Here is a 13565-nt window from a genome sequence, read left to right as displayed (position 1 = left end):
TCAGATTTTGAAACCAGGCTGTTACTTTGTGATATTGACAGAATTGACTAAGCATACAAATTCTAAATTGCAAGTATAAATCAAGTCATTGTGGCAAGAATACATGGAGCTTCTGCTCTGCCAGGTTGGTCCAGATCGATAACCACAAACCATTTATCCAAGATGATGTTCTTACCTGGAGCCTGACAGCCTCATTCATAATGCCCGTGAGTAAGCCGTCCACTCCAGGATGACGACTGTCCTCGCTCTACTGACCTTTATCACTTTATTTTGAACAGACAAACTCTCAGACCCACCACCTCTTTAGTGTGACCTTGAGGAGAAAACACTGGGCCTCCTGCATTGTGGGAGGCCCAGAATCACCTTCTGCTTTAAATGTCTTCATTTTTAAGTAAGTCCAAAAAATAAAATAAAAAGTCCACTCATTTGAGAAGGTGAGCTTGGACCCCAGCTTATAAGGACTGTCCCGCAAATAGACGACAGAGTGTCTAGGAACAGCTCAGGGTCCTGGGGCTGTTAGCTACCCAGACATCCAGGGACACCTCTGCAGCCAGAGATGCCCAAGCTCTGCACTCCCCCACTCCATTAGGAGAAAGTCTTGTACGTAAATGTGCAACAAAAGTGCAAAGACTTGGATGGAAAAGACACACATGAACCTCAGGATAGATGCTACCTCTACCTCTGTGATCTTTTACTTCTTAACAAATTTGAAGCTTAAATGCCCCACCCCCACCAGCAAATCAGCATTTGTTAGGCCTGAAAGGTGGGGCTGTGAGTGCTTATTACCTTAGTCTCTGCATTTTCCGTGTCCTGAAAACATTTCATTTTTTATATTTAAACATGCGGAAGGAAGGAAAACAGGGCTGGCAGAGGAGTATGGAAGGTTTTTCCCCAAATCATTTTCCTTACAGAACCCTTTTCTCACCTTAAGCCAGTGCGTAGCAGAGAAGTTATCCGAGTTGAAAACAAAATGTAAATTCGTTTCTGCTGAGTTGGGGTCTGAAAGGTTTGCAGGATGAGACCACTGGGAGTTTCGAAGTGAATTTCAGGCTTTAGCCGCAGGAAGCCCTAGATGAGGCCAGTGGTAGGGGGCCGAAGGATTTAGACGCCCAGGGAGAACCGGTCACTGAACAGCAGTCCCCTCTGGAGGGAAAGAGCAGCGCTCCGCTCCCTTGGCGGCGCTCAGCCGCCCCGGGAGCAGGTAGGGCGTTGCCATAGCAACAGCGCCGCGGGGTGAGAAGGAAAATGGGATTAAAAAGGGATATTTTCCTTCTCTCGGGGTCTTTCCTTAAGGATCATGAAGTCACCTGCTCAGAGCTGGAGAAAAGAAATCCTCTGTAGCCTAAAGGGGGGAAAAGCCCACAATGGCACCCGGGAGGGGAGAACTGGCCCCGTCCGAGCCGCGTTTACGTGCGTTTGGGAATCTCAGCGCGCTGGTTATGGTCCTCTGTGGGTATATGGCAGGAGACTGCATTGATAGGTGGAATTAAGTGGGGATTTAGAGGCATGCGAAGAGCTGTCTGCTCTGCAGGCTTTGCCTCCCACAGGTCCCTCCCACGCTCTTGGCTCCCTATCCCCAGTGTAGGAGGGTGGGTGTAAATGAGATAAGGATAAATTGTTTCATCTGTGCAGAGCTTTAATTTGATAGATGGAAGAGGCTCATAAATCACAGGTAGAAGAGCGGCTCCATTTAGCTTAAAGTTTAAAGGATAGTTCAGGTTAACAAGGTTCAAAATAGCTCGCTCTAGGAACAGGTATGAATTCCTTCCTGACGCCCAGATACAAGAAACACCATGTTCCTTGTATGATTCTAAATAGTGTCAAAGCTGGCTCAGCCACCAGGCTTCAGGGCACCAGAATCTGGGTTCTTCCAGGACCTTCCCCTCCTGAGGATGGTCAGAGTCCCAGCCTGACCCCTCCAGCCCACTGTGGCCCGGCTGGTGTCTTCCAGCTCCTCCAAGTTATACCTGGCCACCAAAATGTCATCCAGGGGCCAAAACCAAGTGCTTTGTGTTCAGCCCCAGGCCGCCTCCAGCCCCGTCTCAGCTTCTGCAGCCTCTGGAGTCCTGGGTCATAGTAGAGTGAGGCTGGAAGCTTCCATTCCCAAAGCCTCCCTTTGTTTGAGCAACTGCCCTCCCGCTCGGATCCCTGCTTCCAGCTCTCATTGATACGAGCTCCCTCCCTCCAGCCCCTGACCTCTCCTACAGGCAGAGCAACCCACCCCAGGGTCAAGGCCGCTCCAGGGGAGGGTAAAAGGAGCTGCGGGGCTGATGGCAGGAAGTCAGGCTCAGCTAGCTTCTCGCTGACTGATGGCAACCCACGGTAGCCTGAAAGCAGACTCCTGGTCTTCAGGCTGTAAGCATGGAGCTCCACCTCGGTCACGTGGCCTTGAGGATGCTGGGCTCATCAGATGCGGCCACAGACAGGTAGGCTGGGCAGCATAGGTGGCCCTGCTCTACTGCTCTGCTCTTGGCTGCTGGGATTCCAGCCAGTGGACTCTAGGGTGCTGTCAAGTCCAGGAAATGGGTACAGGAGCCTTTGAACCTGGATAAAGGCCATCTGACTTCGTTCCCATTCAGAAGTGTCCTTTTATAGGAGACAGGGAAGGTGGCCTTGAAATCCCAGCTCGCCACTCAGAAAACCCGTGTCTACTCCTCCTCACCTGACAGCCCACTGCTAAGCCTCTAATAACTTCACTCCAGACCCAAATGCCCCCCAACCCATCTGTCCTGAGGACCAAAAGTTGCCACGTCATTTATGTTTCATTGTCCTCTTCTTCCGAGGTCAGGCAGCCTCCAGATGGTTGTCATACAGTTTGGCTTCTGTCTCCCTCGCCCTTATCTGGCCAGGGTGGGAATGGTGCGGGTGGGCGTGTGCAGGCCACCAGGGCTTTCCGTGAGGCTGGGCACATTGGATTTCAAGGATCACCGGTGTCAGGCGAATGTTAAGTACCAGCCCTGACGTCAGGTCTCTGAAACCCAGTATAGACACTCGTGTAATCCAGAGTAAATGTAAGCGGAGACTACCTAGAAATAAAAAGCAGGATGCCAACGACCATGCCAAGAATAAATGAAAGCGCGGACTAGAGAGTTTGGGTTGTGGATTTTTTAAAAAAATAAATAACCATTTCTTACCTTAACAAAACCAGAATAAATCCATTAAAATGATAACTTACACACATCTCTGGCCAAAACCCCAGGAAGCCTTTTTCCAAAGTAACTGAAATGCAAAATAAATTACATGTAAAGACTCTGCACATATAGCACGTCAGGAGCATCATTTCATCCATCACTGGAACAAACATCTCCACCATCACACAGCAGCTCTTGTCCAAAGCTCGCTTCTGCTCAGAAGCCCTCACTACCCACCGACAGCCTGAGCACAGTGAATTAGCCTCTCAGGAGGAATTCAGCTTTTAAGATCACAACCTCACCACATCAATTAATATTTGTCAATTGAATGCCGGCTGTATCTGTACCACTAGCCAGGGTGCTGCGGGGACTTTTCAGAGCATGGTGGGCACTCGGCGACAGTCTAAATGGGAAAGCAATGCACAAAAATGGAAATGTTGTGAACAAGTCCGCCAGATCAGATGAACTTGAGGGTTTGTGCACAGACAGGTGCATCCCTGGAGGAACGTGGCTCAGTTGCTTTGGCCAAGTATGTTCTAGATCATGTTCTTATTAATCAGAGAATGTGTCTCCGTGGAGGGGAATCTTAGCCTTCTCTTGCGCAGTGGGACAAGTTGGCAGGTGAGAGCTTCCTGCAGAAGCTCAGTGAGGGGAGATGTCTGGGGCTGGAGCTCCTGCCTCCTGGGACCTGGTCTGGGTGGTTCCCAGCCTGGGTGAGCCGACTGCTCCCCAACCCCCACTCAGCCACCAATAGGTGTCATCCTTGTCTGCCTAACACATAACACAGTGCCTTTTAGCTAGCTGTTATAGATTGGACTGGATTCTATGCAAATGAAATGTCAACAGATCACTCATACCCGCATCTTTACCTTGGTCATGGGAAGTCCTGGGATCATGAATGACTACGATTAGACAGTGCGTTCATTACCACAGTGAAAGGCCACAGAGAAAGGCGTCCATAAAGGCCAAATGCTCAGGCTGCTCCCCTCTTGCCTTTATCCCTTGACTCTGCCTCCCTGGGATATCAGCTGGGCTGGGAGGAGTTTCAGTAGCAAGAGCACATTTATTTTTACCAAAGTTAATACTGGTGGAATATTACCATGCAGATGATGGAGCATTTTTTTTGTTATGGTCATTTTTTAAATGTTGTTCATGCAAATCAGTGTTTACCCACCACTCTCTGTGCTGACTCTTTGTGATTAATAATCCATCTAGTGACTAGAGGAAACACTAATTCTAAAAGGTACATACACCCCAATGTTCATAGCAGCACTATTTACAATAGCCAAGACGTGGAATCAACCTAAATGTCCAGTGATAGATGATTGGATAAAGAAGATGTGGCATATATATACAATGGAATACTACTCAGCCACAAAAGAGGACAAGATAATACCATTTGCAGCAACATGGATGAACCTGGAGATTGTCATTCTAAGTGAAGTAACTCAGAAAGAGAAAGAAAAATACCATAGGATTATCACTTATATGTGGAATCTAAAAAAATGAGACAAATGAACTTATTTATAAAACAGAAACAGACTCAAAGACATAGAAAACAAACTTGTGGTTACTAGAGGGGAAAGGAGGTGTGGAGGGATAATTTGGGAGTTTGGGATTTACACATACTAACTACTATACAGAAAACAGATAAACAACAAGGTCCTCCTGTAGAGCACAAGGACTATATTCAATACCTCATAATAGCCTATAAGGGAAAAATATGAAAAGGAATATATAAATGTCTAACAAATCACCATGCTCTACACCAGAAATTAACACCTTGTAAACTAACTGTACTTCAATAAGAAGAATTTTCTAATCTATCTAGTGAGATTTTTAAACCTACTGTCAGGTTTCCTTCATGAAGACATTATGAAGTCTAGTACAATAATGAGCTTTATCGTCAATGAAGTATTTTGTGATTACCATTCAGATGTTCCCTTACCCAGTCGAGATTTTTGATTCTATTAAACTCTGCAGCTTTAATTTATTTAGTGTCCAGCCAGGTCCCCACCACCCTGCATGTGCTGAAGCACATTAACAGAGTATGAGACCAGACCACAGACATCAGGGGACCTCAGCTCTCTGATTCAAATCTTCTCTCATTTCCTTAACCTTCGACAGATCAGTGAACTTCTTTGAGCCCCAATTTCCTCCTCTCTAAAAATAATAGCAGGGTGGCCATCTACAGCAAACAAGAGAGAGTTTATGCTAAAGTGGTAACAGAGATGTCCACACATGTTCGCTTTAGGGATTGTCGCCTCCAAAGTTAAAGTGGGGACCACCTCCCTTGTCCGCCCTCTCAAATTCCCCCCTTAAGCGTCCGTCTCTGCTGTCACCATTTCAGCAAATTTGTCAAGAAACCCAAGTGGGTGTTGGTATGTATGTACACAGGACCGCTTGATGAATAGCTACATCACGGGCCACATACAAGCCAGCAAAAGCTACCCAACTTCCAGCCACCACTTTGTGTCCCCACCACCTCATTCCCCAGTGGGGAAGCTGTTCCCCCTCCCCCACAAGCATGCACTCTTGAACTTGACGCGCTCATCAGTACCTTATTGTCTCATCTGCTGGGGTAGAAGTGGGTGGATGGATTCTCAAAAATTTTAAGCCTAGGACATTTTAAATCATACTGATGAATGACTTTGAATAAAGGCTATTTATTATCATCACTAAAGTAAACCCTCTTAGGGATAGTAAGTGACAGTATCTTAAATCTAGCCTTCAAGAATAAGGACTTTAAACTCATTTCATGGTGTATTTTCTTGCACTAATCATTTGATGTTTTTACTTGTGGTAGGAAATGGAAAGCCCCTTCAAAGAATCTGTACTGAATTTTGAAGTGGAGAAATAATTCCCCTTCAATTTCGGGGAAATTGAAGTTTACTTAAAGATGATTAACAATCCTTGTGACAGACTTTGAGAAGGTCCCTCTTCTGACTGCTGTAATTTTAAATAATTCAGAGCTAGCTGGGCACATGCATGTTTATTAAAGTAGGGATGGAACTAAAACCGGTCAGTGTTGCTGCGCTATCTCACAGAACTGCATCTTGACATCGTCTCGGAGGTTCTGTAGTGAAAATCAGAAACTCGTGGGCTGTGGCTTCCCATTTGAGATACTGCCAGGGCTGTAGCAGACTGGCACCAGGCAAGTCACCTTTCATGCACTTCCCGGAGAGATCATTCCTCCCGGGAGCGTCTGTCCCAGGGTCAGGGACAGCGGGCTGGGAGGTACAGGACCCCACTGTCAGCATCTCCTGGGCTCCTGTTCTCTGGCAGCACAACCCGGACCGGCAGCCCGTGCAGCTGTGGGGAAGAGCTGAAGCTCTCAAGGCTGAACTCTTTCTGCAGCTCACACATCAACAAAATTAGGGAAAATGTGAACTGCTATACAGGGCTTCCAACTAAAGCTTAAAACAGAGATAAATGTATGCTTCCTTTGAAACTGGATTGATGATGACGCAGGCCAGTGATTCCCTGGGGAACTGAGCCCTCGCCCACCTTCTGTGCGTGACTCCGCCCCGCTCCTTTCCCGAGTTTTGCGCAATTTCTGCTGCGCTGTTCCGTTTGTTTTACATGGCAGGCAGGTCCTTTCTGACTTTGGCTTGACAAAACTCCCCAAAACCCAAATGCCATTTAGCTGGTTTAAATTCAAAATCCCTCTGAGATGCTTTCCATTCAGAACATCTTTGTTAGGAAAACCCCTACATCTTCACCAATGAGATTTCTCCAAAGCGATCCTATCTTTCTTTTTGTCTTTCAACTGACATTTCAGTCTTAAATTTTCTAGAGACACCCTCCGTTCAGCCTCTTAGCACATTAGCCTCTGGTTTGTATTCTGTGAGGTGTCAGTCTTTAATATTCCGGAAGACAAATAAAGAACCCACGGAGAACCCAGGGCCCTTCTCCTTTCTCACCTGAAGCGCAGAATGCTGTTAGGGAACCATCAAGAGCCCCGGCTGGCATTGTAAATGCCTCTTGGGTTTTGGAAGGGCAATTTAGATCCAAGCGATCTCAGAATGTATTTCTGACAAATATGTCATGAATTTTCAGTGCCTCACCTCTTGTCTACCTCCCTGTCTGAGAGGTGGGAGCAGGACTTCCTTATTCCTGTCCAGCAACTCCCAGGCCGTTGGCGAGGATCCTCCATGTCTGCCTTTTCCCTGAGCCACCCTGTGTGTCTGGAGGTGTGGCCTCCACAGTGGCAGACATGGGGTGACATCAGGTTTCTCAGTCACAGTGTCGGGCATCAGTGACATTTGGGGCCAGATACTTCTTTATTTGGGGGGCTGTTCTATGCATTGTAGGAGGTTTAGTAGCGTCCCTGACCCCTTCCCAGGGATGCCAGTAGCATCTCCTAGCTGTGAACCAGAAGGGTCCCCAAGCATTGTCAAGTATCCCCTGAGGGGGTAGGGTGGTAGGGCAGAATTGCCTGTGATTGGGAGCTTGTGGTGTAACGAAAGGAGTGGAACCCAGGGCCAAAATAGGTACTGATGCTCAAATCCCAGCTTGCCAACCTTGTAGGTGAGTGACTTTGCCCAAGTCTATCAGAACACCTGTCTCAGGAGATGGCTGCGAGGAGTAAACTAAATAACGCCGTAGGTTTCAGGAAGCGTCTGCTGAAGCCAGGTCTCCAGCCATGTGTATTTTACTTAATGCTAAGAATTATGTTGCAATGTGTGGTAAATAATGCAAATCCAGCTTTTATATTTCACCAAAGTTACACTTCCAGCCCTCTGCACAAACTGGTTTAGTTCAGAGTGGATTTAATGCTCTCAGAGACCTTGCTTTATCATCGGAAAGGGAAGATGTGGAACTTCAGGTGGTATCTTTTATGTCCCCCCTCAACAGCGGCTCCCACGCAGTTAATGGCACCCGGATAATTATAGACGGAGTTGCCTCCGGGTTGTAAACACAGCTCTGGGTGATTGCACACTTTCATTTATCCGTCCTATTTGCATTCCCACTTATTTGCATCTCTACGTCTCCCCCAGCTGACACTTGTTTTTTAATTTCGTGAGTCCAAAGCACTTTTCTGATTGCTCTACGCCTACTGGAAAGGCTCCCCATCATGCGAGGCTCTGGCAGCCCCCTCCTGGCTCTGCCCTCTTTATTTCTTGCCTGTTTTGGAGGGAAGCCAGTTGTTGGGAACTCGCATCTGTTGTGGAGCCCGGGCATAATGACTCATTGTGCTTCTGAGGGGCTCGTTGGCGTCAGCTTCCTTTCAGCTGCGACATTATAGACGTTATCCAGGACCTGGTTTCCTTTTTTCGGGATTACACCTGGGGACCAGCTACATTATGTTACAATGCCGAGGGTCACCTTCCTTTCTCTTTTACAAAGTGAGGTTGACTTTCCGTCTCTGAAAGAAATACAACTTAAAAAAAAAAAAAAAAGTCTAGAGCAATCAACTGCCGTAGCCTGATCCGAAATTACTAAAACAAAAGAACAGTTTTCACTTAAGAATTTAGCTACAGTGCTGGGAAGATGCAGCCTCTACCTTTTCATGCCTTTCGTGTACTTATTTGCTTAAAATAAACAAAAGCACTATGTCCGTCCTGCTTTCTGTAAAACATATATTAGTCGGTTCCATAAAATGTATATTGTTAGTTTTGCTTAGCTAATTTACAGGCAGATTGACTACTCAAAATAGCCATATGCATGGTGACTGGATATCTGGTATTCATATAGCACTTTACCACTTACTCATCCTTTAAAAACAGCCACCATTTTTTTTTCTATTTTCCTTTTTGAGTTGAGGGTAGTTAGGTTTTTTTTTTTTCAAAGAGGTACTGGGGATGGAACCCAGGACCTCGTGCACACTAAGCACACACTCTACCACGGAGATATACCCCCCCCCTTTTTCTATTTTCTTTTCTCTCCCAGTTTCCACACCAGCCCTGCACTGGAAAGCTTCCGATATATGTGCGCACTCTCTTCCCCTCCCGTGAGGCTGACAGTAAGAAACCCTACATGTGTAAAGTGCGCCTTCCACCCTCCAGGCTGTTTATCAGGTTTAATGTGTTTCTCCACGTCGGTGAGTTTGTAAGAAAACGGAAGTGTTGCCTGTTTCATTAAAGAAAGAAACTTCCAGCGCAGACCACCCCCTGATGTGGGTGTTTTAAATGACGTGGTACATAAGCTTTGGGACACCCCAGCTCAAGGAGGGCCACGCCTCTGCCGCAGACACAGCCTCTCTGACTTCGTGATTTTCAGAGGTGTGCTACATGGAAGGCTGTGGACAGACAGGCCCCTGTAGTAACTGTAGCCATTACAGGAGGGACAAATAAACGTTTACCCACCAAGTAGTCACAGCCGCCGCGCTGAGTGGTTGCACTAGGGCTCCTATCTGGGAAAAGGCATTGTTTACTACTCATGTAACCACCACTTCCAAACTACACTGTCAGGTATAATCAGCTTAACCTCCTACGTGTAGACCAGCTTTAGTTAGGTGAGGTGAGTAGATATGTTAATGTCTGAGGAAATTATTATTCTAATTTTCACGCTGTTAACACAGTCATGTATGATGTCAGAATGGTGAGGCTTCTCGTTCGCATACACACCATCCCAGTTCAGGTGAGTTGTGTTCTGTGATCTCACGCACCTGAGAAGCCAGGGCAGCCTCTGCCCCAGGAGGCCCACACGCCGGCCCAGGGGGGTCCTTTCAGCCCGGGCGGCTCCCTCAGCCTCCGGCAGCCCCGGCAGCACCACGACTGCCCTCGGGTTCGCGCGGCGGCTGAGCGCACGGCCTCTTCCACGTGCCCCGCGAGCCCGGGGGCTGTGGGGGTGGACCGCAGGCCACAGCCGCCCCCAGGTGACAAAACACAGACCCTCTCCCTCCCCTCCACGGTTACGTGTGAGAGAGAGGAAAGGCCATTTCAAACAAGGAAATGTGTGTTTACAGAGAAGACATTTTAATACCCAGGAGGCCCTGAGGAACGTCTCCTGAGCCGGGTGCCCTGGGCACAGGGAGGCCCACCAAGAACCAGCCAGGTGTCAGGTTAGAGCAAATGTTGTTCTGACCCACTTACCCATCGCGACTTGATTCCTCCAACCTCCCCACACTTCCGAGTCACAGCCACTCCCCCGAGCCCCTCTTGGACCCTCCCACCAGGAAGTCACTCATCACCAAAAATGTAACCCTCCTGGGAAACACTTGCAGCCCTGAAAAGGCGTTTCTTACTCCCCAAAGAATCTCCAGTTTGCAGAGAGTGGTTAGGAAGCTTCCAGAGCTTCATGTCTCCGTAGGCTGCTCTTCTCCACCGCAGAGAGTGACATCCGTGTGTCCAGGAAAGCACACCAGACGCCACCCACCCCTCCCCCGCCCTCCTGCCCTCTTCCCGACAGGCACTGCGGGGAGGCGGGGTCAGCTCACCCCCTCGGACCGCCACACCCACCAGCAGGGGAAGGAGATGCCGGGAGCCTTCACACGGAGACGGGTTTTCTTTAAAAAAAAAAAAAAAAAATATATATATATATATATGTATATATATATATATATAAATAAATAGATCTGCCTAGGAAAGTAACTATATTTTACATTTCAGATTAATTTAACTATCATTCCTGGTACAGGAAGTATAATACAGAAAAAGTAGAAGAATTCTGAAGCCAAAGAAATCTGAACAGGTGTCCCGAGTGCTCGGTGAGGAAACACAGTGAGCCTTTGTGCTAGTCCCTCAACGTCTCTGAAACTCCACTTCCCCATCGGAGAAATGGGAATAACAGTGAGGCGTATACCATTATATTCTAAACTAGCACATTGTAGGCTAAAGATGTGATATACATATATACATTGTGTGTGTATATATGTATATACACATATATACATTTTGTGTGTGTGTGTGTGTGTATACTCAGCCATAAAAAAGAAAGAAATTTTGCCATTTGCCACAACATAGATGAACATGGAGGGTATTATGCTAAGTGAAATAAGTCAGAGAAGAACAAATACTGTGTGATATCACTTACATGCACAATCTAAAAAAATACAACAAACTAGTGAATATACAAAAAAAAGAAGCAGATTCACAGATACAGGAACAAAGTCGTGGTTACCAGTGGGGACAGGGAAGGGGGGAGGGGCAATACAGGGGGAGGGGCAATACAGGGGGAGGGGATTAAGAGGTACAAACTACTATGTATACAATAAGCTACCAGGATGTATGGTGCAACACGGGGAATATAGCCACTATTTTACAATAACTGTAAATGGAGTATAACCTTTGAAAATTGTGAATCACTGTATGACACAACTGTAACATATAATATTGTACATCAACTATAGTTCGAAAAAGTCAAAGGAAACAAAAACAAAGAAATAAGTAAAAGTAACACAGTATTCCATTAAAAAATAATATTTAGAAATATTAATCATTGTAAAGCTCATGGTACAAGTGCCCTTTGTAAAACTACGTTAACAAAATGACTTCATTTGCCGTCACACTCATCCCTGGTGGGAGGGGTTATTGTCAATCAAACAGTGTGTGTAAAAAACAGCGACTGAGGCAAATAATGTACAGCCATTTGGGGAATTTTTAGGTCAGCAGGAAGGTAACTGCTTCTACTGTCTATGAAAAACGTTGCTTATAAAATATTATCCTGCAACGTCTTTTACAGTGAAATACTCCCTCTTTTTTTCCTGGCGAGTCTCTGTGTTCTACTCAGTTTACCTCTGCCACATCAAGCTGCACTGACGTACAGATATTACTTCTTCCTGTGCCGTCTCATCCAGCCCTGTCAGGTCGCATTAACCTAGTTACCAGTGGAACAAAAATGCAGTTGGCCGAAGGTTCTATTTCTTCATCACGAGTGCAAGAGAGCGAGAGGACAGGACGGAAGGATGCGCGCTTTCGGCAAGTCACAGCCGGGAAACCGGGCTTCTTCCCAGTATTTTTTCAGCCCGCCCTCCTCCCTCCCCCACGAGCAGGCAGACCATGTTCCCCATGGTGGCGTGTTTGCCAGATTCGTGTTCTTTTTTGTTTTATTTTGTTTATTTTTAAAGATGCATCTGTAATGGGAAAAAAAGTGCTACTGAATTTATCTCCACGCGCCAAGCAGTGTAAGAGGGGCTGGGAGAGGCTATGCCTAATGACAAGTTAGAGTTCTCAGCGAGCTCCCTTTCCCTGCTGCAGCTCGAACCCTCAAGAGGCTGGTAGATCCTCACTTTACAAATGCGAATCCTAAGGTTCAGAGAGATGGAATGTCTTGCCAAGCCGTCACATGGGCAGCAAGATAAAGGCCCCACTGTGTGCGTTCGAGAGCAGTCTGCATTGCAGTTGTGTGTTAGGGCACACCCCTGCCAGAGAGGGGACGAGCTCTTGAAGGCCTGGGGCACGGCTCCTGAAGCTTCGGAGGCTCTGAGACCAGAAGAAGGCCGGGGGGAAGCAGAGAAGCAGGGAACTGAGTACCTGCGGCAGGCATGGCCAGCCCCTGCCCCCTGCCCTGCGCAGCAGACAGCAGCCCAGGGTCCCAGCGGAGGGAAGAGCACACAGAAAACTGCAGGTGAACTTAGGAGTGAGCCATCTTTCCCCATGATTCCAGGAGCTGGAAGAGCAGACAATCTCTTGAACAAAACAGCAGTGAAGCTAGCAAAATGGAGCAAAGTGGTGAGGTTCAAACCGCTTTCCCATATACCCCATACCATGTTTTGAAAACTGTGGACCTCCTCACAAATTTTTAAGTTATCTATAAAATTTTTCCTAGGTATAAATATTTTCAAAAAGTAAACATTCTGGGCTATTATAAATACTGATTTTTTTTTTCAAGAAGCGAACTAGGACTCAAATGACTGAAGCCGACTCCACACAGACAGGGGTTTGACATTTACACCCCTCGTTTTCTAAAGGCGAAAACAAGCTCTACTTTACCAATGGGAATTTTGCATCCAGTCTTTAACTCTTGGGATTTCTTTGAAAATCTTTTCTTGTTCACCTAGTATGTATCTCTGTTACAAAAAAAACGTAAATTTACATTTTTCAAATTTCTTAAGAGACATGATTTTCTAAGCATTAACATTTTGATAATTGAATTATCATTTAAATGATTGATACTATACAATTAATCAAAACAACAAAAAGACATTACAAATTCTGATGAATACTTGTTAAACAAGGAGTAAGATATTAATGGTAATGCACACCTTAATGAGATGTTATGAATAAGCGATACTGGTCACTAGAATGAGAGGGTTCAATATGAATTATTTTCATTTAATTTATATTGATGTAGGCACTAAAGAACTTGGTTTATATCAGTGGGTTATAATGTAAGACATCTTTTTCTAAGAACACTGTTTCATTTTTTAAAACTCATTTGCAGTTATATGCCCCAAAATCACATGGGGGTCTGTCATCAAAAACTATTTTGAATTTTCAAAATTTTTGGAAGCAAAGGATTTGTTACCCAGTGAGCATGGTAATTCATTTT

At 46.1% G+C, this 13565-nt stretch overlaps 1 protein-coding gene and 1 long non-coding RNA gene across 5 annotated transcripts in view; both read left to right on the top strand.

Moving 5' to 3' along the window:
• Positions 1-13565, top strand: part of PRKN (parkin RBR E3 ubiquitin protein ligase) — a 1151747-nt gene that overhangs the window by 1064755 nt on the left and 73427 nt on the right. The gene's annotated exons all lie outside the window — the stretch shown is intronic.
• Positions 9936-12035, top strand: LOC140697923 (uncharacterized). Its single transcript, XR_012075302.1, has 3 exons — positions 9936-10137; positions 10713-10782; positions 11757-12035. It is a non-coding gene; the product is annotated as an uncharacterized lncRNA (long non-coding RNA).

This window comes from Vicugna pacos, chromosome 8 (genome assembly GCF_048564905.1).
Source record: "Vicugna pacos chromosome 8, VicPac4, whole genome shotgun sequence".
In the NCBI taxonomy this organism is placed as follows: Eukaryota; Metazoa; Chordata; class Mammalia; order Artiodactyla; family Camelidae; genus Vicugna; species Vicugna pacos.
This window is presented reverse-complemented; position numbering and strand designations above follow the sequence as displayed.